At 32.5% G+C, this 24,825-nt stretch overlaps 1 protein-coding gene across 3 annotated transcripts in view; it reads right to left on the bottom strand.

Moving 5' to 3' along the window:
• ci (transcriptional activator cubitus interruptus) overlaps nt 1–23,797 on the bottom strand; it is a 216,204-nt gene extending 192,407 nt beyond the window's left edge. For all 3 annotated transcript variants that reach the window (XM_089649155.1, XM_089649156.1, XM_089649157.1), the window contains exon 1: nt 23,426–23,797. The gene's annotated coding sequence lies outside the window, so the exon portion shown is untranslated. The remainder of the gene's footprint in view (nt 1–23,425) is intronic.
• Between the last annotated feature and the right edge of the window lie 1,028 nt (nt 23,798–24,825).

The following is a 24,825-nucleotide window of genomic DNA, read 5'->3' as shown; positions in this document are numbered from 1 at the left end:
GCGGATTTTCGGGAATCAAGACTCTTCAGCTTAGATATAATATCGTCTATGGTTACATTACAGTCAGATATATCAAGAGTTTCAACCAAATCAAAGCACGAAATATTGCTGTCTTCACTTGCATTAATGTAAACGCCGCTAAAAAAATCAGCAAAAAGATTAACAGTTTCCTGAAGATTTTGGGATAATTTAGAATCGAATGACACACTACTAGGTATGTAAGTACCATTTTCTTTTTGGGATTTAACATATTTCCAAAAGAAATTTGAGTCGTCCATGATAGAGCCTTCGACATCGCTAATGTAATTTTTGTAACATTTTGCGGAGAGCTTATTGCACTCTGCCCTCAATTTTTGAAACGCAGTATAATCGATGGCCAGGCGACTTTGTTTGAATCTCTTATGAGATAATTTTTTGAGGTAAATTAAGTCTATCAGGTCTTTTGAGAACCATTTTGGGTATAGAGTTTCTCTGTAAGTCGTTAAAGGAACAAATTGTTCAATTGCAGAATTAACGATGAAGTAAAAATTTTTAAGGTGTACATTAATATCATCGTCGCTATCAAAGAATGACCAGTCAGTCTGTTTAAGGAAATTTGAAATTTTAACATAGTCAGCTTTTTTGAAATTTCGAGTTTCTACTACCTTTTTTACGATAGGAATTGGTTTAAGGTTAGACATGCATATTTCTAGTGGTGGATGGTAAACATCGACAGGTAATAGAATTTCGGTACTTCTCACAACACAGATGTCAGACACATTTGACAGTGCCAAATCCAACGTACGACCTCCTATATTATGAACATTATTACACTGTGTTAGACCTAAGAACAGTGCCATATCTCTAATAACACGAATATTAACATTAGAACAAGAATTGACAGAATTCATATTACACCAATCATAATGTGGCAGATTGTAATCACCAACTAGAAGTAGTTTAGTATTAGGATATTTAGCACAAATTGATTCAACCTCGTCGCAGTGATTGCTGTAGCTTTGGACATCAGAATTCGGAGGTAAGTATGCACATCCCACTATTATTTTACCTCTAGAAGTGTTCACATTGACAAATAGTTGTAGTTAGTAATAACATAGATCATTGTAGAAACGTATTAAATATTTATACAGCGCCCTTGAGGTGATTTTGCACAAAAACGGCGCTATACAAATCATCCAAATATTATTATTATGGGTAATATATAAAACTCAAGTAAGTTTAATTAACCCTGCAAATTTAATATTGCCACTAATCTGTTGTAACACTGATTAATACATAATTGCACGCAAAGATAGAACACAATATTCACAAGTTGTTTTCAAGGTTGTTATTATAATATTAGGCATAATAAAAATCTCATCCGAATTGAGTCATTAATATCGCAAACTGCCCGGGTACAAAAAAATTAAACCGGACAAATTTATATGCGTAGGTAGGAAATCGTAATAAAAAGTCACGAGACATTTATAAGTTTTAAGTCCTCGGATTATACGATGAATTTGACGCGAGGATGTCGTTAAAATAACGATTCGTAATCAAAAATGCGACTATGTTTTCGATGTGACTTTTAAAAACAGTAGTTGTTTTAATAGCGGCTTAGTAAAAATGTGTAAAATTGTGTTTGTATGTTTAAATGGGTCTGGTAGATTACAGAGCATTAAAATAGAGAAAAATCTAAATTAACCCTATTCAGCTAACGTTCGTCAAAATGACGAGCATCAAATGAAAATTTACATGTCTTTTCAAACACATTTTGTTAATTTTTAGTTGAATTTCGATTTTGTGAATTAATGAATGCAAATGTAGGAAGTGGAAAGTAACCCACTTCCCGACATACGATCGAGCTGAAACTCTGCACATAGACTAGTTGTCGATGACAATGCAGTCTATCAACTTGAGACCGAGTTTGTACAGGGTTTTCCAATAAGAGGTGTTATTTTGATATTCAAATAAAAATGCCATTTTTTAATATAAATGATCGAATGTTTATTTCATTATAAAGAGGAAGGTATGCCGTTAATAGTGAAAAATAACATCAGGCAAATGACCACCACGACCACGCCTACAGGACCATATCCTTTTCATGAAATTTTCCATAACCAAATCGCAAAGTGGCTGCCTTATGTCCTCGATAGCCTCACGAATTCCATCTTTGAGGTCTTGAATCGACGCTGGACTTTTGGCGCAGACCTTCTCTTTCACGTGGCCCCAAAGGAAGAAGTCGCAAGGTGTTAAATCACAAGATCTCGGTGGCCAATTGTGATCACCTCTTCGAGAGATAACACGGTCCGGAAACTTTTCCCGTAAAAGATCAATGGTTTCGTTGTTTGTGTGGCACGTAGCGCCGTCTTGTTGAAAGTAAACGTCGTCCAGATCAATACCATCGAATTCCGGCCATAAAAAATCATTAATTCCTTAATTAATATTCAAAATAACACCTCTTATTGGAAAACCCTATATGGTGGCAATCACATATACACACTCGGATATTTACACATTTCTCTGAAATTGGATGACCCAATTGGGATTTGGCTCAGTTGTTAGCGCGGTTAATTCCAGTCCCTGGGGATGCAGGTTCAATCCTCAGTCAAATCATCAAAATGCCATTAATAAGAACAGATGTATTACAGATGTATTATTAGTAAAAAGAACTATAGTTATAATGATATTAGTAATTCGATTGTCATCGTTGATTGACCGTTTTGCATTTCTTCTGTATGGAAATTTGCTTGTACGTTCCGTTTCCGTTACAAGATGGTGGTCGATTTAACGGGTTAGCAAAGATTATTATTTCAAATGTGAAATCGTTGTGTTAATTTGAACTTTCTTAGTCAACATTTTTTCAATATTATGGTACCTACATACCTGCCGGAATCAAGTTTAAAAATGAATTGTGATTGAGTGACATGTTTTTGGACAAATTGTATAATTACTTATTTGAAATTTAAGAAAATATTTGGTTTAAAATTAAGTAGGTAAGTTCCTTGTTATGGAATAACGTAATGAGTAAAAAAACCCGTCTTCAACGATTTGAAGTTCCTACTTACAAATCTTACTTTATTTATTTATTTAATACATGTTACATTATTATGAAATTTACATAAAGTAGATATAATGAATCACCATACTAGGCGGCTGCCTGTTTCATGGTGACCAATTGAGTGTAATTAATTTGTATGAAATATGAAATCTAGTGTAAACATATGAAATTAGTAACTATAGATGAAGCTAAAATTTTGGAAAAATTGTAATAAAAAGTAGAAGATAGAAATTAGAAAGGAGAAAGAAGTAAATTAGCATTAGATTGTAAAAATGTACATAATTATATATATAATTTTTAATATGTGTGCATGCAAGCACACATGTGTATATAGCAGCAGACATACCTATATACATATAACAGCACATGTATACATACACCCATATGACGCATCCTCACGCATATAAACAATATATACACCTCTATCTGAGTACTTGGAATAGGCTACTAACACTATAACAATCACACATCAAAAAATCCTCGAGCGCTTTAATTTAAATTTAAATTTAATTTAAATAAATTTATATATTTAAATAAATTTAATTTAAATTTAACTTATCTTCTTAATTTTGGTTTTGATTTATTAAATAACAGAAAATTAGAAATATGATTTTTTGACACGAGGTCTACTGTTCAAAGAACTACTAGTTAGTTAGATTAGGTTAAATGTTATTTTTGAAGATAAAAATTCCCTCGATAGAAAATGATTAAAAACCACGATTTGTTCTAAATAACTATGAGCAACAATTAGTCGCCTGAAATATCAATTTGTATTGATATTTAAGGCGACCAACTGTTGCTCATAATTATTTGTTATCCTTTATGCCATGCATAAAACTTTGTCTAATAAACATCGGTTTATCATTAAAAATAATAATATTTGACAAGTCAAAATATTTGACCAACAAATGTAGATATAATATGTCTCGACGCCATCTAGTGGGAAATTTAGCACTAACAAAGCCTTTCCTACAAAAATAAAGTTGGTTGTTTGTTGGTGAAAAAAATATAATAAGCAGTAATTGTTGATTGAGGTACTAGTACGTATTGAATTATTTAGCGGGTTGGAAATAAGCCGACATAGCTCATTGGTTCAGAGCACCTGACCGGACGGCATTTATTTTTACTCGGGAGATATTTTCAATTTGTGTTGATATTTTAGGCGACTAATTGTTGCTTATAATTATTTGTTATCCCTTATGCTATGCATAAAAACTTGTCTTATAAACATTAGTTTATCATGAAAAATAATCTGATTTGTTCTGTTATTTAATATGTTGTATGCATGAAAAAATTCACAGTGTATCTTTAAATGCAACTTAAGTATTTTTCGTGAGATTTTTGGTGTATTTCAAACGAGTCGTGTTTAATTACATATTTTCACCATTTTCGATTAATTATTATCGATTTTTAATATTAGCGCCCTCCCTCTAACATTAGTATTACATATCTACCTTTCGAACCGTCTTTGAACGCTTACTACGGGGCCTTAACAAACGACACATGTCTAAAATAATAAGCCTTTTTTTGCATTTTTAGGGACACTACACCGAGTAAGAGAACAAAGAAATTTTCATTTTCGATAAAAACTGAATCCGATTCGAATATATTGGTTATTTTTCGGTTCGTAAACTTTGAATTGCTTTAGAGCGCATGGGTTACTCGCGCTATAGGCAATTTGCGGGTTCGAAATACGATACCGGGAAAACGATATTATTTGTTTCGATAAATGCACTGGAAATGAATTCAGGACGAAGGAGTTCGAATGTGCGTCACTTTGTAGCTAACCCTAAAATATTTGGGGACAAAAATCAATTTAGATTATTGATACAGTGAAAAATCCCACTCTCATTCAAAATATTATAACATGTAAATCTCAAACAAAAAGCTGGATACATAGCATGGAGATCAGAAGTAGAAAATATACTGACACCAAATAGAGAATGAAAACAAAACCACTCAAATGCCGAAAAAAAAACAAAAAAAAAAAAAAAAAATAGTAAAATTATATTATTTCAGAAAAAAAACTACATAATATATTTATAATTACTTCATATTATCGATCCTAATATATTTTAATAGTATGTAAATGAGATCTCAATATGGGAGATCCCATTGAGGATATCATTAACTGTATTTGTTACAAAAACATTTATAATTATTATTGCCTTTCAAAAGACCATTTGAATTAACACCGTTTTAGTAAATTTGAAAAATTAAGACATCTTTCAAAAAATTTAATAAAAGAAATACGTAATTCAAGTATAGAATTATTATCAATGTTCTCTGAAACGTTCTCATTCAGAGAAGCGATAATCAAATCCAATTTTGAAAATCAGATCAAATCCAAATTCTAGAGGTCATTCTAGACACCACCGACATTATTATTTCCAATAATTTATCAGAGTCCAATTGTCATCCTAGAGGATGCTGTGAGAAGGGTCATTTTTGAGTAAATAAAGTGACAAAGAGGCTAACAAATCATTCCAAATGCAAACTGTTGAACATAAGAACGAGCCATAGAAACGACACGTGTGGTCATCATTTCGAAAAATGTCTTAAAAACATACAGTATATTATTTATCAAATCAATTTACTTCGCAACTGACATTGACAAATACGCAAATGAATCAACACGACCAAGCGTAGATTTTTATAACGTAAAACCTACCAAAAACGCTAATTTTGAAATCTTTTCACTATTAAAACCAATGGCTACATTAAAACATACTTAGTGTCTTCGATATCGACTCACATTAAGCTCAGTTTATATTTATTTTCCCATATCAATCAAGTGGGGACCAGTTTGTTATCACATGCTCAGACTTCTACTCGTTCTAGGTTCAAGTTTCAATTCTAATTGGTGTTCTAAAACACGCGAACAGTTACTAATGAATCGGATTCCGAAGATAACGTATTATAAACCGAAGCTGCGTTTTGAACATAGGAAATTTTCTAGTGGGCCCAGTTACGATTATCGACCACATACGAATTAAGGTAAGGACATACTAGGCACACGTACGCAATCTACGCAACGCATATATATATCTGGACAACTTACAATTCATATATTTTCTATGAAAATAGATGCTTCAGAAACACACTTGTCACACTCAACGTAATCAGCGCTGTCCAGATCGGGATTGCTAAAGAATTTGAACGGGATTTTATGAGACCTTAAAGGTGAGGTGGTGACAGACCTGTCACCTAAAAAGATGATGTGCTATAAGTGTGGGCGTGACGACGATATGCGCTGTGATCTGCTAGCCAGGCTATATTTGAATATTATGCGACCCCCTCTCCTACCTACGACAGGAGATGGGGTCAGAACAATTTACGGAGAGCTGTAATTACGCGGATGTCATCTGTCAAAGTGACACTCCCATACAAAGAATTGATATTCCGCGGCAGTTTCCCATTTGATCTGATCCTCTCTTCTGAGGAAGATTATAGCGTAGTGTGTCAGCCCAAGATATAATACGTACATGCCACGCCCAATTTATGCGCGCATTATATAGCGTAATGTGTCTAAGGCCTTGAAGGCGGAATTGATTTGACGGTTAAGCCCCTGACATTTGCAATGTACTTCTCTTAGGAGAACTGTCAAAATAAAGATTCCGCGGACAATATTTTCGCATTACATTTGATTCAAGATAAAGTTGCAGTTTTTAAACTTATGTATTGTTCTTGAAAGCAGATGAAATACCTTTACAGATTTGTATATAAAATTTTGAACGCAAACAAAGATAAAGTTTATAAAGTCGCTTACTAATGGATTTTATCGTGTAAACTGTAATTACCACTTACTATTTACAGGAAACTAAAAACATATTTAATAAAAGTTATCCACTTTTTTTCAATTGATATAAAAATATTCTGCGGTCCAATTAGCATAACTTTTATGAGACCGTATCAGGCTGGAAGATATATCTCCCAAAAAATTTATACGGTTTTTCTTTGTCTGAAGAATATCTCCCGAAATTTCCCAAGGGGTTAAAGTTATCATAGTTTTGGCATTCAATTTATGATTGTTTGCCGAAATTACCAATAGATTTTGTAAAACGTGAAACATACGAGAACAATCACGAAGTAATTTATATCGAATATAGTACGATTCAAATCCGCGTTGTCTGCGTAGGACAAGTGTGCACGTTAACGCACTGGGAACGTAGTAATGCACACGTTGCGTACGTAGGCCCAGTGTGTCTTTACCTATATTGTCGTATTGTGATACATTATTTCAACTTTAAAAAAAGATATATTTTTCTAAATTTTTAAATATATTTTGAAATCTCTCAATCAGTTCCAATTTTTAAAATAACACTTTAAATTCAAAGAGTTTTGAGTTCATTGTACCAGGATTACACGGATAGACGCACAACCGAAATTAATACGTTTAATTATTGTCATGAACAACATATAGGTATATAGCACATGTACGAAAAGAAAGAAAGGTACTTAATTAAGTGACCATTTCCTGCTGCATTCATAATGTTTCAATTTTGAATCAACCAATTAATAACGTCAAAATTATTAATTAGGGGGACAGTCGTACAACGTGAACGCTGCGTCTCATACACTTTATACACACGCGATAAAATTCTCCAAATTGAAATAATTTTTTTTTAATTTTTTTTTATTGGTGCCCTTTTTTACTCATTTAAAGTACGCTCTAGCGTGTTTAAATCGCACTTCATGGAACGCGCGTTTTTTAAAGTTACCATGGCAACATCAACAAATCAACAAAATGTGAAGTCTAAATGTCAACTTTTAACTATAAATCTGACAGGATTTATAGTTAAAATAATAAAATAACAATACAATATCACAATATCTTGTTGTCATGGAAATGAAAAACACAAATTAATGTTTGTGTTTTTCATTTCCATGACAACAAGATATTGTGATGTCACATCACGAATTCATTAATAGTTCTTATTTCCAAATTTTTAATAATAATATCAATATTTATGTTGTCAAAGTGTACCAATAAAAAAAAATAGCGTAAAGTATTCGTGGATAACTGGTCTTTAAAATACTTGCTTTATTTCGAGCACTCGGCTACGCCGTCGTGCTCGAAAAATCGCGCGTGTTTTAAAGACCTTTTTATCCACTTATACTTTAATATACTAATTTGTAAACCAATGTTCGTATAATTTAAACGCAAAATAGATTGACACCAAATTTAATTTCGCATTTGTGCATTCTGTTGGTATTTTTGATATCGTAATATTCTCTAACATTTCTAACTATGCGTCCCGGAAAACACTGGTCTGAGGCAGTCAACTCTTAGATCAGCAACATCATCAGCTGTAGGCAGAATGATAGAACCTAAGCGCAAGACAAATACTAAGTTTGGTGATCGCGCTTTCGGAGTATCTGGGCCGAAGGCTTGGAATAAACTCTCTCCGGAACTAAGATCCATAACAAGTCCAATAGAATTCAGGTCTAAACTAAAAACTTACCTTTTTAAGCGGTCATACCCTTAAATTAAATATACCATTCGTGAGAAAAAGTCCAGTTATATTCAATTATGTCCTAAATCCTGTATCTAAATTTCGCTAATAAACAATTAGTTAATGTTAATTATGTGTTAATCTCAAGTGACACCTACCAGGTAAGTATTGTACTGTATATTATCTCCATATATAGTTAGTAATAACATAGATCATTGTAGAAATGTTTTGTACAGCGCCCTTGAGGTGATTTTGTACAAAAACGGCGCTATACAAATCATCCAATATTATATTATTATTATTAACATAACTCCTATCTTTAAACGCTTACTACCGGGCCTTAAGGACAAATATATAAAAAAATATCGATACAGATAAAAGATATTTAGCGAATAAAATCTTAAAAAGGACGTGGACATGTAAGAGTTGCGTGTGCTACATCTCAATAAAAAGCTCAGATAAAATCCTTGGCCCTTTTTACAAAAACCTTGAATAAAATGTTCCAACATCTCTACCAGAACCAAATGATGACATTACTGCACCAACTCAACAATCCTTTGTCTTGAAAACTGTAACAACTTACTCTAAAATTGGCAGACACCTCATAAAAAAGGAAAAATCAAATCAAATAAGAAAATATTTTTTTTAAAGAGTCACATAAATGATATTTACACTTTTTTTAAGTGTCCTAATGCTTTCTTTCGAGCTTTTGAGTTTTGAAGCGAAGATCATTTTATTTTATATCTTCAAGCAACAAAGAAATGTTTCTTTCTCTTTCCGTCTCGCGTTAAAATGCATGTACGTCTCTCTTTTTGTCTTTGTATATATTTTATTTGTTGTTATTTTGTCAATTCTAAGCAAGCTGACTCGCATTTTTTCCTCGGCTCTAAAGAAAGAGAAAAATAAAGAGTCAGAAGGAATTTTTTGGTAGAGGCTTTGAAGAAAATCAATTCTGCTCGCTGGCTACCTGAATTGAGTCGGTAGAAGTTGATAGTTTGGGCAGACGTAATATATTATAATTGACCGTTTAGTAGTCGAATGAACAAATGCGTCGCGTTCCCACTTGGGCGTTGGGTTTAAATCTCTGATAGCTCAGTCCTCCATCTTGGCAGGGATCTTTTTCGTTACTTAGAACAGGCTATCTCCCTATCTATGAACTAATATCGACCTGCTAAGACATAATAGCACTTACACACATTTTAAATATTTTTAATTATTATTAGTTATAAGTGCAAATCCGTGAAAACTCATGGATTCTCCGAATTCTCGACAAATCAGTTCCAATTTACATTTGGAATCAGGCCGCTAACAATAACACTCCTTATGTAGATATATGGTTTAAATTCCAATTTTATGCAAATTGTGTTTTATTCTCTTTTGCGAAGTTCAGGCAAAAATATTTAAATGTCTTAGCTATCATTTTCGTAAGAAATTAATTTTTCACATTATACAATAAACCATTACCGAAAATGGGTTCGCAAGTAGCAGATTTTGATCTTTAAAGCAGATTTTATAGACCTGATACTTAATTTTTTTTGGGCTTATAAATATACACACATAATTTATAATACATACAGAGTGTTGAGGGACATACTTGATAAACTTTAACCAGTGATTCCTGATATTCTTTGGAGTCAAAATAATAAGTGAAATTTTTTATGTTTTTTTTTTCAAAACTAAACTTTTTTTTCACCAAGTCATTGATCACTAAGACCAGTGAGATCCTAACTGTCCAATAACATCTAATTTTTTTATGTTTTAAGATTTCAAAAAAATATAATATTATCCCAATATAATATTTAGAACAAACACAATGATTGTACTTGCAAAGCAAAAGTTCTAGAGTTCATTGAATCACAGTTACAGACACACAAACAAAATTAAGAATTGTAATATACAATATTGTATATTTCCTATTATTTGTTTTATAATCTCCATTAAACAGTTTTACAACAATATGATATCGGATGTATAAATGGTAAAAAAGATAGTAGTTATATTAATGGTTTAATAAAGATTAGTTTCTCAATTGTAAAATGAGCCTTTTTTTCAATATTATAATACCCACGAGCCTCGAGAAAGATTGTAAAAAGAATTGTAATTGAGATAGCGACGTTTCTTCATACAAATAATTTAATTTTTAATTGGAAATAAAAAAAAGTAATCATCAAAATAAAATGTTTATAATAATTAAGTAGGTAGGAATTTAAGTACCTACTTACAAATCTTATGAATCAGAGAAACAATTGGTTTTGATTTATTAAATATCATGTTAGGTATTTAGACAAAAAGTAAAACAAAAGGCATGTTATTTTTTCAATCTCCGAGAAAAAAATTTCAAGTGGTATCGAAATAAATAAAAAATCTCAAAAACATATTTCAATTCAAAATAGGCAAGAGTTTATAATAATACAACTGAAATGTACCTGGACTTTATCTACTTTCTATAAATATAATAAGCATGTTTTATATATATATATACCCTACGGAAGAAATTCTGTAAATGATAGTGAAAACCCTATTCAAATCGGTTACGTATTTTAGAAGAACTAAGCGCACAAACAGAGAGATGCGGATAGTGACTTTGTTTTATACTATTTAGAGATTCGATTTGGTATTGGAAGTACAAGTTTAGTCTTAATAATAAAGTAAGTTGTTCAAAAACATATTTTTAAATATTTTATTTAATCACCCAATAAAAGTAATCCCAGTTTATAAATTTGAAATTGCTCTCCTGAAAATATGCTGTTTTTGACTAGTACTATTTATAATTACTATGGCTCGATTGAAATAAGAGAAAAATATATACTTTTTTGGACGCGAGGTTTACTAACTGTTCACAGAACTACTTGTCAGATATTTAGTACAATTGGTAGGTATTGAATGTCGGAACAGCATTTGTGGTTTGTCGTTAAATCTGCATAACCATACGGAGACACGTGACACTCTAGCGGGCGGTGATGACAGACGACTCAGAACAACGGGTGGAAAGCGTTCTGTGAACTCGCTGCCAACTAAAACACCACTAAACGCACATAGATACCAGTAGCGGGAAGCTGGGAACAATACAGATGGTGGACAGATATTTAATAATTCTTAAATATATATATAATTTTTTTAAAGAAAGACAAACATTCCCGGATTATAAACAACCGTAGTCCGGAGGTCGCCGGTTAAAACCCCAGCATTCCCGATTTATAACAAGTTTCTCTTTAACTCTTTAAGTTTTTAAGTTCCAAAAAAAAGTATGTTATTTTTTAAGATAATATCTATACACTTGTAAAGCGTTAATTATATAAAATTCACTCGATAGAACAAAATCGCAAAGCTCCGAAAATTATTAAAAACACGTTTTATTCTGTTATTTAATATGTTATAGGCTTGAAAAAAATCAGTGTTCTTTCTGCCATTCTGCTTCAATTTTTAAATGCCACTAAAGAGATTTTTGCTCAATTACTAAACGAGACGTCTTTCATTACATATTTTCACCATTTCCGCTTAATTATTATCTTTTTTTTATATTAACGAGCTCCCTCTAAACTACTACATCCAAAACCGGCGTGCACAAATAAAATGTATTAAATTAATTTTTAAACATTAATTGCAATTACTACAGCCCTGTTTGATGACGAGATCTGAATCGCCATGTAATTCCTCACCTTCCTCTACCCCTCTCCACTACCTTCAGCCTCACAACATGCCTCAATTGAGGATGCTATAGTATCACTGGCTCCAGACGGTTCCAAGTATTTGGGCAACATTTGAATTTCTCCTACCATGTACCATCATCAAATATACTAAGTTCGGTTGTCTGTGCTGTCCTGGTTGAAATCTAGTTCAGTGAACTCAAATTTGCCTTAAATTTATATGTCATTATTCAAAGCAAATTTTGGTTCACTGAACCAGATTTTACGCAGAAATAAGTATGTTTATTTATTTATTTATTTATTTATTTATTTATTTAATACATGTTACATTGTTTCGAAATTTACATAAAGTAGATATAATGAATCACCATACTAGGCGGCTGCCTGTTTCATGGTGACCAATTGAGTGTAATTACTTTGTATGAAATATGAAATCTAGTGTAAACATATGAAATAAGTAACTATAGATGAAGCTAAAATTTTGGAAAAATTGTAATAAAAAGTAGAAGATAGAAATTAGAAAGGAGAAATAAGTAAATTAGCATTAGATTGTAAAAATGTACATAATTATATATATAATTTTTAATATGTGTGCATGCAAGCACACATGTGTATATAGCAGCAGACAAACCTATATACATATAACAACACATGTATACATACACCCATATGACGCATCCTCACGCATATAAACAATATATACACCTCTATCTGAGTACTTGGAATAGGCTACTAACACTATAACAATCGCACATCAAAAAATTCCCGAGCGCTTTCCTGAAACTGTCGTATTTGGCTATTGATTTTATTTCTAACGTTAAATTATTGAATATTTTTGGAGCAAGAAAGTTAAATTGTCTTTGTGCCATTGAGGTTTTTATTGGGGGAATAGTATAATTGGATTTGTTGGAATATCTTGTATTATGGGTCGATTCAAAAATATTTTTTTTCGTATGTTTGAATTTATAGTAGGAGGATATGTTTTTGACGTATAAGGATTTTATGTTGAGTACTTTGAAGTCGTTAAATAAGTCCTTCGTGGGGTGAATATAGTGTACTTTGTAAATAGTCCGCATTATCAATTTTTGAGCTTTAATTAATGGATCTAATATCGTGTTAGAGCATCCTCCCCAAACTACTATACCGTAAGATATAATTGATTGGCATAAAGAAAAGTATACCGTTTTTAGTGTATTTTTATTTAGAATATTTCGTAATGACCTGAAGATATATGCCAGTTTCCGTATACGGTTTGTAACATTTATTACGTGATCTTCCCATCGTAGTTTATTGTCAATTATTACACCCAAATATTTAATGGAATCTACTCGTTCTAGTGGATTGCACAGACAACTAGAGTTATCTCTACAAGAATGTATTTTTAGTGTACGATTGATTGAAGGCTGACTCGGAATATTAAGACTAAACGTTATATATTTCGTTTTAGTTATGTTTAGGGTGAGTAGATTATCATCCAACCACTGTTTAATAATTTGCAATGTTAGATCCGCTCTATGAAATGTTTCTTCCCATGTCTTACTTTTTAGTACTAGGGCAGTGTCATCGGCGAAAGTGATTATATTACCATCAATAATAGATAGTTTACATAAGTCATTGATATAAATGAGAAAAAGTGTGGGACCGAGTACACTGCCCTGTGGCACACCAAAGTTAATGCTAGTTGAGTGGGATGGTTTATGCGATGGTAGCTTAACACATTGCTTTCTGTCTGTGAGGTACGATTTGAACCAATCAAATGCCTTATTCTTTAATCCGATTTTTTTGAGCTTGGCTAGAAGGATTGGATGAGATACTGTATCAAATGCCTTAGCTAAATCCAGAAATACTGCCAAACATTTATCACCTTTGTCTAAGGCTTGTGTTATATGTGATGTTAGTTCTAAAATAGCTGAATCTGTATTTAGTCCTTCTCTAAAGCCATACTGGTTTGACGAGAGTATGTTATATTTTGTAAGATGGTCGATAAGTCTTTTTTTTACTATTTTTTCAATAATTTTTGATAGTGATGATAATATAGAAATTGGTCTATAGTTTGTTATGTCAGTAGGATTTCCGGACTTAAAAATTGGTTGAACTAGGGCAAGTTTGAGTTTGTTTGGGAATTCACCTTTAGTGAGACTGAGGTTAATGATATGTACTAATGGATGGATTATAAAGGGTTCAACTGTTTTTAGTATAGTTGAGGAAATTTTGTCATGATTGCACGAATGAGAGGGCTTTAACTGTCTAATAGTTTGAGAAATTTCATCGTAGTTGGTCGGGTTTAAGGTGAGTATATTATCTGTTTCACTGGCACATTGATTGATAATGTCGGCAAGGGCATTTTCATCGGTTGATGTCTTATTTAAAATCTTTGATGCTAGATTTTTACCGATATTGCAAAAGTATTCATTTATGTGATTGGTCACAGTGTCTGGATGGTCATTTAGGGAGGTGTCTTGGCCGTTGATGTTTAATTTATTGATTGGTTGTACTGGGTGGTCAGTGTTAGATATTTCTTTGACGATATTCCAAATTTGTTTGTTATTATTACCGACTCTGGACAGTTTTTCTTTGTAGTAGTTTTCTTTTGTGGTTTTAATGATATTATTACATATATTTCTGTACTTTTTATAAAATATTTGGGCTTGAATGTCTGGATTATTGAGTAAGTTTTTGTGAAGCTTGTCCCGTTTTTTAATACAAAAAATTAGGCCATCTGTTATCCATGGTTTCAGTTTTTTATTTTTTGAATTATTCACATGGGATTCTTCAGTGACATCCTCAATATGTTGCAAGAGAGTTTCAGAGAAGGTATTAAAAGCAATGTCTACGTCTGTGGAGTTTAGAGTGGAGAGCCAATTTTCTAAAATAATTTTAGAAGTTAGTTTCTCGAGATTAATGTGTTTCTTTTTTATATTACTACGTGACGTTTCGGTAGTGGGTTTATTATGCATAAAACCAATTGCTATTGAGAAATGGTCCGTTATGGTTGATTGATATATAATTCCCTTTGCATTTTTTTTTGATCGTAGAAATATGTGATCAATACATGAGTTACTAGTATCAGTTACTCTAGTAGGAGCATTAATATAAGAAATAAGCCCGTGTTGAGTCATGAGATTTTTATAGTCGAGTGTTTGTGATGCTTTTGGTTTAAGTAAATCTATGTTAATGTCACCGATCACCATTAGCTCTTCATTTGGTGTACAGTTAAATAAGGCCAAGTCTAAGGATTTAAGGAAGGATGAAATATTTTGGTGTTTAGGTGACCTGTATAGTGCAAGAATTGTGGTTTGGATGGTTTTTATTTTAAGGCAGTTGGCATTATCAATGAATAATTCAGAGATAATCGGGTCCAGCTCAGATTTTACATAGACAATTACTCCATCTGACTGTGTCTTATTATTTTGTGTATTGAAAACTGTAAATCCTGTAATGTTTTTGTGAGTGTAATTTGATTTGATCCAACATTCAGTTAAAATAATTATGTCAAAAATATTATTCAAATCGGCAAGTGTTACAAGTAGGTCATTATAGTTCTTATCAATGCTTCGAATGTTTGTTGAGAATATTTTTAATCGTTTATAGGGTTTTAGAATATTTATGCACTTTGAGGCATCATTGGTTTCAGTAGAAATCACGTTACCGTGGTTTTCTATTTGTAGATTAATATCAATCATTTCGTTTGACTAGTACCACCTAATTGTATCACGAGCATGTATGAAGAGTATGAGAAAGTGTGATAAATAGATAAGAACAAGGTTAGTGAACAAAGATGTAATTAGAACAGAGTTAGAGCATTTCCAGTAACTTTCTTTCCAAGATAATAGTATTGAGGTAAATGTATTAAGTGTTGTCAAGAAACAACCGCAAATATTAATACTGGTGAGAAATATTCGTGTTAATAAAAGTGGTATTATTTGTTTATATGGTGAGAATATCGAAAAATAGGGTAAAGCATTAGAATTTGTGACAGTAGTTATGTCAAAACTAGAGGAATCTGTTAAGGAAGGTATGAACACATTATTTTGGGTAAATACATTATTGATGGTGGTGTAAATCATATAAAAACATGTGAGTAGGACAATACGTATGGAATGATCTACTGTTTTCTTATAGAATATTAAAGAGGCTTTACTTTTTACCAAAATTAATAAACTATGGTAAGAGTAATTACAAGATAGATTAGCAATTTTTGCAATAGTTATGCTGTTACAAGAAAGTACGAATATGTTAATTTGAATGGTTAATAAATGGAAAATAGTTGTATGGATCATACAAAAACATGCTAGGAGAAAAATATTTACAGAAAGATCTATTTTTTTCTTAAATAATGTTAAAAAATGATGTGTTTGGATGATAAGAAGTAAAATATGGTAAAAATGTTTAACAACAATATTAGCAGTTATTATAAAAATTATGTTCGTACAAGAGAAATCTACTAAAGAAGGTAAGAATACATTATTTTGAGAATTTAAATTGTTAAGAGTGATACGAGACAAATAGAAACTTGCAAGGAAAATAATATTTACGGAATGAACAAATTTTTGCTTAAAGGGTACTGAAAAAACTCGAGTTTCAAACAAAAGAGATAAAATATAGTAAGAATAGTAAGTAGCAAGATTAGCAATTATTACAATAATCGTTCTGTTATAAGATAAAAATACTAAAGACAGTAAAAAGGCATTATTTTGGGTATATACTTTGTTACTAGAGATCCGGCACATATAAAAACTTACGAAAAAAAAGATATCAGCCGAATGATTATTATTATTATGCAGCACAGTAAAGAATGAAATACCTTTTATCAACCGTCACAGTGATTGACGTTTTTGTCGATCGAGATCAAGGAGATTTTTTATTGTGATGATTTTGGAGGTGTCTGTTTGTCTCAGCAGAATACGGCCCGAAGCCGTCCAGGAGTGTTTATAATCGTTTTCTTTGGAAAATTTTTTTGCTTGCGAAAGTAGATATTTTCCTTTTTGTGTCAGATGTTCGGACACATAAATACGTTTGGCTTCTTGTGACAGTCCTAGGTCCGCTGTGTTTAGTTTATTTGTGGTGGTCGCAGTGGATTTTTTATATGCTTTAATTTTGTTTAGAAAATCATCACGTGATTTAATATTATTGAAAGACACTATTAATGATCTGGGATTCTTCTCGGACAGTTTCGGTCCTAGCCTATATATTTTCGTAATTTCAGATTGTAAGGGTAGTGCGGTATCTCCATAGTTAATAATTTTTGATATTTTTTTTAGTGTTTCAATATGATTTTCAGTGTTTGATTCTGGAATACCTCTTATATCGATATTGCATATTTGGTTAAGGTACTCCAGTCGGTCAATTTTGTCTTCTTGTTGGGATATGGTATTTTGTAGGATAGAATTACGCTTATTTAATTCCATCATATCAGTATTGACTGTTTTCTGTGATTGTTCAATGTCAATTATGCGTTTTTTTAATTCATCGTGTTGTTCCGATATGAATTGTATGGATTTAATAATTTCTTGATTTTGTAAGATAATCGATTCATATTTTTGGGCATATGAGTCTAGTTTTTTTTCAACAAATTCCATTATAGCCGTTTTAAAATTGGATAGTTCATTAATAAATAATTCTGAAGTAAGAAGCCCATTGCCATCTGTGGTTGTAATTGATAAACTATCCGTGCCTTTTGGCTGGACGGGTGCAGTTTTTGGTGATTCACTCATATGTTTACCTTGTTTGACGATAGATGGCAGTTCATCACTTAATAATAATATATCATTTTTTGTCGTCTGCTTCAGTTTATTTTTTGGATGTTGAATGCATTTTTTACACTTCCATTGTGTATTTCTTGCACTTCGACGGGAGGATTCCACAATTTCCGCACAGCCGAGATGATAATTGCTTTCACAGAGACAACAGCATACAAAGTCTGATGGGGTGTCAATATTTTGTTGACATATTATGCACTGAGTATTCATTTTGGATGTTGTTATAAGCGAAATCTATGTAAAAATGATTTTTAGATGATAACTTTCAATATAAGATGGTAATCACTTTAGTTGACACTTGTTTACTTTATAACGGCAGAGTTTTTTTTTCCGAAAAGATTGACACTTGGTGACAGTTTTGTACTTGGGGTAAAAACAGTAAAAAACGCAACTCCGTGAGATAAGAATACACAGGTGTGATGCGCGATCCTCAATTTATTATAAATTAAATGGTAGTAATCACTTTAGTTGACACTTGTTTATTTTATAACGGCAGAGTTTTTTTTTCGAAAAGATTGACACTTGGTGACAGTTTTGTACTTGGGGTAAAAACAGTAAAAAACGCAACTCCGTGAGATAAGAATACACAGGTGTGATGCGCGATCCTCAATTTATTATAAATTAAAACTTTAAACTTAGTACACTATTTTTTTGTTTGTTGATTTTGTATTTGTTTAATGTGGACATAGAGAGACGTCAACACTAGACTGGGTGGGTATGTTGTATGATGTTTGTTGTATGTTGTTTGATGTTATCTTCTCGGGTGAAATTGGGTAGCATAGTCAATTGGTCTTAAATAAAGAATCCAGTTTTTTTTTACGAAAATACAGCACAAGAATCGCAATTGACCGGAGCTAGTTTAACAATGGCATCGTCAATAATTTGGTGTAAGTTGTGGGGAGGTGATGAAGAAGCTTGAGAAGTGTGGCTTTTCAAATCTGGTCACTAAACACGACTATTATTGACGATTAAATAATATCTTACAAATTTCTCAATCGCATTTCTTACAAACTGAACTGCATCGTTTTTCTCCTTATTCTTTTATAGCGTAATATAATAACATGTTGTATGTATGTAGTATTGTTGTGTACGCAGAGCTCAGTTCGGGACATCTGTGATCGCCAAAAATAACAAAGCAACGTCACACCGGCGTCCATAATCACGTTTGTTAAAAATACAATATCGCAGCGACTGACTTCCGTCACAATGTTGTTACAAGGTGCAGGCTTTAAAAAAATCATTACTTTTCATATGAAGAGAAATTATTACTGATAGAACATTTCTAAGAATGAAAACTTTAGCCGTAGTCGTCAGCACGACTTGTTCAAAATACCACGCGGCAGAACAGATACTCTCGCAAACTTTCTGTGAAAATCACCTCAATGGCGCTGTATAAATATATATATATTTTTTTTTAAAGAAAGACAAACATTCCCGGGTTACGAATAACCTGACAATATTTGAAAATCTTCTACTACCACCACAGTAAGCGGAAACTATTGCTTGTATTGTGATGGAGGACTTAGCCAGCCGAGGAATTGAACACACTACGCCTAGGTGGGACCCAAACGCGATGTCAACTCGGCTACCGACCGGTCGATATAATATACTAATTATACTTCTACAAAAATCTGTCTTATTACTAACTATAGACCTGACCAACTATTATTAACTAATATTATATTACACATAAGCAATACAACGCATTACCTAGTAATCTAAAACTTCCGGCAACGAACAAAGAACATTGGCAAAAGCTCTTAAAAGCTATTTCCTCAGCAGTTTTATTAATGACTGACAGCATCTTTCTTTGGAACTCCATAATAACATCTGCGTTTATTTATTTGAATGTATTTATGTTGTCTTGTCAATCGTAATTGTAATTGCATTTGTAATCTAATGTTGTCTTTCCCGAAATGAGTTTTGTAAACTCACTAGGAATAATACATTATAACTTTGTTATTATTTTGTAATGTATTATCTTGTAATAAATAAACTTATTGCTAAAAGATTGCATCCACCGGTTCGTCGATCAATAAAATACAAAATTATATGTACAATGCGTTTGACCAATGAACGTGATGCTGCGTTAGAATGTACATATATTATTATTTATTTATATTCAGTACAGGTAGTTAATATAGAGGAACATACTTAACTGGGAGGCTTAGGAGAGGAAAAGCCAATTTTATGTTGGGAGGTGTACAACAGTACAAGTATTTGATTAGAATTTATCTTCCTAAATGTGATTAGTCCCTCGATGTGAAACAGATTGAGGAGCAAAGCTTCAAATAATGTTTATTTATTTTATTGATACATGATTTAGAGAGTACATGTCGTTTTTTGTGATATTTCACTCTCCATGCTAGGGATGACCTTGTGTTATGGCGGGTGAATTTTACAGTTTGCCGACATAGAATCTATACATTACTATAATATAAAAAAGAAAAATGATGTATAGCTAGTTTGGGTTGCAAGAAGAGGATGGAGAAGTTAGAGAATTATAAGAAGATGAAAAATTTGAGGAATTATTAGTAAACAGATCACACTAATTAATTATGTACATACTATACCGCTGAGTTAGGGAATAATGATATATTATGTGTTTTCTGAAAGGTGATTAAAATGATAGAGTGTAGAATGAATGGGTATTGTAGATTGTAGTTGTAATGTATTCCGTGTGTAAGGATCCACTTCGTAATTTGTTTTTTAAAGGAATGGGGTTGACTCACGGTTTTTAGGTTTTCAGGGATAAGGTTAAAGATTTTAGGAGCTAGGAAGAAAAATTGTCTTTGAGCTGACGTGGTATGTAGTGAAGGTACTTTGTAGTGACCGTTGGTTATTGTTCTGGTGGTGTAGTTGTGTTGTAAGAGAGTTTTGTTTTTATATTTGAACAGGAAATGTATTAGCTAAAATTTTAAGTGGAGTTGTCGTATGTTTAAGACCTTATACTCTAAGAGGAGTCGAGTGGAGGGGTATCTTGTCGGTCGCTTGTTAATGACACGTATTACCATGCTTTTAGAAGAGGTTCGATGGTAGATTGTGCACAGCCACCCCAGATTATAATGCCATAAGCTAGTAGGGATAGAGCGGAGAAAACCAATAAGAAAAGTGCGTTTAAAATATACATTCTACGCAATATAAAATGCAACTTTCAGGAAGGTGTATTTATTTTAACGATATGAGTGACTTTTTACATTTTATAAAAATATTAAAATGATATATTTACCAACCATAGCAAAAATGTAAAAAACAACAAACTTTTTCTATTGGTATTTCAATTAGTGGCGTCATTGATCTCTTTTTCACCGGTACATAGTTGGGAAACACGCCAAATACGTGCACAACATCTGTACACAGTTGACCCTTACGTCACATAAGAAATGTCGTTTCTACGAGTCGTTTTGGAGTTCAATACCTCGTCTGTGAAAAGATTTTCCGGCCTCCGTGTTTCCTCTCTCCTAGAACATGTTTACTCTTCCTATCCTCAAAAATACCATACACACAGCATCTCCAAAGATGACATAGGCCTTCCTGTGTGGAGTACATACGAGTGCATATATCATAATCACATGACAAAAAACACAAATTAATATTTAGCTATTTAGGGCTCCGTAGTAAGCGTTCAAAAAGAAGCAAAATATGATTTGAAAGGGAGATATGTAAATACGAATGTTAGAGGGTTATATTGCGTTAATACTAAAAAACGTTAATAATTAAGGCCCCGTAGTAAGCGTTCAAAGATGGTTTGAAAGGGAGATATGTAAATACGGATGTTACAGGCAGCGCGCTAATATTAAAAACCGATAATAATTAAGCGAAAATTGTGAAAATATTTAATAAAACACGACTCATTTGAAATAGAGCAAACATCTTTCGACAAATGCTTTAGTTGCATTTGAAGATACACTGTGATTTTTTTCATACCTATAACATGTTAAATAACAGAACAAAATGTGTTTTATTAATTTTCGGAGCACACTGCGATTTTTTTCCTACCAGAGAATTTTATATAATTAACTAAAAGTTTTGAAGAGAAATATGTTTACAAATCGGTAGAAATTTGGAATGCAGTGTTGATAAGGTTATTTTATTATTTGTTTGTTTAAAGAAGAAAAAAAAACACCCCATCGAAGTAACTCACCTGTTGATATAAAGGTTAACAAGTGAATTTATATCAGGTGTTTAATATCACAATGGGGGATATAATACTATAGGGGGCACCAAAAACCACGTGGTATAATTTTTTTGGGAATTCTGATGGTTACTTTAATTCAATAATGTTAATTGCATCGACCAACAATTATATCGCTGGTTAATAAATATATTTTCAATTATGTAATCATGCTAAGGTGTTTATTTATGAAAATATTAATTGATCGAAAATGTTTGCTGTTTAAGCGAACGTACGAAGAAAGGTGTGCAAGGAGAATATGTGACGCAAATGTGATACTTGATACTCAGATACTTGAGTAGGGCCATGTCAGTCTAAATAATAGAAGAATGTGTATTATACGATGTATGAATGTGAATGAGGCAAGGAGTGTGTGCCAATACAGAGTTGTTTGGAGGTCCGTCCCCTCTGCCTACCCCTGCGGAAACGGCGTGATGGTTAGTTAGTAACCAACTATTAACCATCACGCCATTACTATTGAATAAGAATCCCAACCGTGGTTAAGTTGTGAGGCTGACACGGGTGGTGAGGTGAAAGAAATTAGGAAGATGAAGGTTGGGTAGTACCTGGCTAATCAGATCTGGTCACGGTTTGAAAGTCATCCAAGCATCCCTTCTGGATCTCCACATTATGTTTTTTAGCACCGTCAAAGGTGGTTTTAGGGATCTCATTTTACAGTATCAACAGAATTTCGTATTTTTGTTGGCATTATAGGTGTGTTTTCCGTAATGCATTTCTGAAAGGAATTAATTTAGATCTGCAATCAGTAAAAAAGCTTCTAGGCTTTTACCAATGTCAAAAATAGTCGTAATTTTTGGTTTTCCGTAAGAAAATAGTATAATGAAAGTTCCTACTCATTTTTGTAGATTAAAAACCTCATAACGGGTACCTACCTAATGAAAGTAACCGACGGCCATTGAAATTTTGAATATGGCGCGGTTACATGTATTACTCTTTTTGTATCTGTAAATTTAAATGCAGAATATTGTTCGATTCATATTTAAAAATGCAACTTGAGAACATAATTTGATTTAAATTTAAAAAATGGAATTCAAAACGTTATTTGACTACATTTAAAAATTCTAATACAGACTTACATAATTTTTTGAAAAATGTTGTTATACAAAGAAACATTTCTGAATAAATACGAATTTCTTTGTACCTATTGTATTTTTTACTCTTCAAAGCAAGATTTAAAAAGTAAATAACCTCATGAACTACAATTATTTTAAGCAGTTTGTGAATGCAATTCATTTTAAATGCGTTGAAAAATGTGTTAACATATTCAATTAGTATTATTTAATGCTGTGAAATATTTAAAAACAATCAAAATTAATGTAAATATTTACCTTTTTACAGAGTTCGCCCCCAACTGCAAGATATAATCCATATTGTTTAGGTCAATTTTAAGATAACCCATTGCGTAAATAAACACTTTTATATTATTTAAATCACAAATTGAACTTTTGAGTCGTGCACTGACACAAATAACACAAACTTGTCGATATTATTTTGTTTCAAACATCACAGAATGTAATAACTTAGTCTACCATTCGATTAATTATTATTTTCAATGTCACCGAAAGCAAAAGAACAAAGAAGAACACTAATAAACCGAAGAAAACACTGAATATTTGTAAAATGAAGAATTTATGCTTTTAAATGTTTTTGAGACAGTTTTGTATTCACAAGCTTTAAACAAACAGAGACGGGGGGCGACGGGCGACCGAAACACGACTAGAGAAGATTCTATCTCAATTCCACGGCGAGAACACAAACCAAATCAAGTTATCAACGAGCGAGACGCCAACAGCGACACAGTTACTTTCCAATACAAATTCTTAAGCCATCAAGTAGACAGAGAGATACAAAATGTCCGCCCACAATCAAGACGTCAGAGCGAGACTACTAACAAATTTCAGCCACGGTTCGAACAACACAATCCGTTTATGATACGAATACACTTGCTGTTTTATGTATTGCTATGGGTTTCTTTGCGTTAGAAAGAGAAAGGTTGTGATTACGTGGGTTATTTAGTGTTTTTTCTCTTTCCCAAAGCGTAACCACAGATAATAATGTCTTAATCACGAAGACTGGGCACTCAATCATACCGAATTCGAATCTTTCAAACAGTTGTGCCACCATGGCGGGAATTAAAATGCGGGCTTTCTTCATTAAATCATTTTTAAGGCTATCGAGTGAGGAGAAAGTCGCATTACTTCACTATCTATCCGAATATTTTAATACCTGGAGATTTTTTTTTGTGGCGGAAAGAGTAGCATTATCCAAACATTTTAATATTTTTAACAGGGGTTCTTACAACTCAATTAAAAATACAAGAAATTATTTTTATTTTTTATATTAAAAGATGAGAAAGATTAGCAGATAGCGTTAGGTGTGGGTGAACAAAATTTTATATGGCTTACATCTCGCAAGGAGCGTGTGTCAAGAGTTGTGTGGCGGTCTATTCGCTCTGCCTACCTCTGCGATAAAACGGCGTGATAGTTAGGTTAGGTTAGAAAGTTAGTTAGTCTTTAAAGTAGAGAAAGTCGTTCATGAATAATATTGTCCATATTGTTGGTATTTTGGTTAGGCGTGGGTGAACGGGATGACAGGACGGCTTACATCTCAACTAACTCGGCCGGTTGAAGTTAAATTCCTGGAAGGACTACTTTGGATGGGTTGGGGAAGGAGGGGGGTGGCTTACCTCTCCCCGACCCCCTCCCAGCGCACGGGTATTGAGGGGATG

This window comes from Hesperophylax consimilis, chromosome 29, assembly GCF_061612785.1.
Source record: "Hesperophylax consimilis isolate HC1 chromosome 29, BYU_Hcon_1.0, whole genome shotgun sequence".
Taxonomy (NCBI): Eukaryota; Metazoa; Arthropoda; class Insecta; order Trichoptera; family Limnephilidae; genus Hesperophylax; species Hesperophylax consimilis.
The sequence above is the reverse complement of the archived record's forward strand: the minus strand, read 5'-3'. Positions and strand labels throughout refer to the sequence as shown.